Source organism: Austrofundulus limnaeus, unplaced genomic scaffold, assembly GCF_001266775.1.
Source record: "Austrofundulus limnaeus strain Quisiro unplaced genomic scaffold, Austrofundulus_limnaeus-1.0 Scaffold404, whole genome shotgun sequence".
Classification (NCBI taxonomy): Eukaryota; Metazoa; Chordata; class Actinopteri; order Cyprinodontiformes; family Rivulidae; genus Austrofundulus; species Austrofundulus limnaeus.
In genome coordinates, this window is record NW_013952806.1 from 129,748 (window position 1) to 131,075 (window position 1,328).

Consider the following 1,328-nt stretch of genomic DNA (forward strand, 5'->3'; position numbering starts at 1 on the left):
ACATTTGACATTTAAAGATTTTACAAAGATTGTACAAAACTTCTAACTACTTTGTATACATACAAGTTAAATAGAAACGATATAAACATTTTCTGACATTTAAATATTATATTTTTTACAAAGTTGTTTTTTTTATTCTCAGCTCTGTCAGCCACAGCTAGCTCCTTGTTGGGACTAGTGCCAGCTATTATCTGGACACCACAGAGATTGTCAGCATGTATGCAGAAGACCTACCCTCTCCAGAACTTGTTGACCAGGAGGTTACATGGTGGAAGTTGAAGTAAGTTGTTTTGAAGTTAAGCATCCAAGAAGCTGGTTTAGAAATTGAATGTTATAATACTATTGCTATATAAAAAATTCTGTTTTAATAACTGTTCTGTTAGGTATGACAGAGTGCCTGAATCACAGAGGCCAAACACCCCAGCAAGTTCCCTGAAAGAGTGTGACCGAGACATGTACCCCAACCTGCACGTCCTGCTTCGGCTGGTCTGTACACTCCCTGTCACATCCTGTGAGTGTTAGCGCAGTGCCAGTGCCCTTCGTCGCCTCAACAACTACATGCGATGGGTAAGGAGCGTCTCTCTTCACTGGCTCTGCTTCATATTCATTACAGCAAGCACGTTGACCTTGACAGCGTTGTTGATGTGTTTGCAAAGAAACATGCAAGAAGGATGGAGTTGAACTGTCTTCTTTATCCAGATTGAGATGGTGGACTTTGCATTGTAAATAAAGGTTTTGCAAAACTACATCTGTTTAAGATGCTTTTATGTTAATCAATAAAGTAGTGTCAACATTTTTTTTAAAATGTGTAGCTGTAGACGTAAAGGTATTGAATATGTATTATAGTGGGTAAATGTTTTAGGATGTCAGACTAATTTCTGTGTTGTTTGATGTATTAACATTTTGATACTAAARTWTAACAGTGTTGCACATCCAAGGTCTTTCCTGGCTCTGAACAGCCATGTTGTTTTTTCCATGTGGGTAGGGTTGTCTTCCCAATGACCCTCAAGTCTCACATGATGTCATTTTTTTGTGACATCCACCAAGGAAGAAAGGAGCTCATACTTGTGATGGTAGTATGAAACAAAAGCTTCGAAACATGCTTCAAACCCTGAATGTTTCAATCTTTATTAGAAAACAGGAAGTGTAACTAGCATAAATACATTTTCAAATCAGTTATCATAGCAAGTTGCTGAATAAAAAAAGCTTTTTTTAACCACAGTGAAGTAGTTTTTTTTTTAACACTAGTGATTAAAGTTGTTGGGTGTGTACAACCAAAAGCATAAAGCCTAATTTGACATCAGTGTTGAAAATTGCCAAAAGAGGTC

General features: G+C 37.2%; 1 long non-coding RNA gene across 1 annotated transcript; it reads left to right on the forward strand.

Annotated features, from left to right (window-relative positions):
- The first annotated feature begins 30 nt into the window (after positions 1-30).
- On the forward strand, positions 31-746 carry LOC106528773 (uncharacterized). Its single transcript, XR_001311543.1, has 2 exons — positions 31-280; positions 384-746. It is a non-coding gene; the product is annotated as an uncharacterized LOC106528773 (long non-coding RNA).
- The last annotated feature ends 582 nt before the right edge of the window (positions 747-1,328 follow it).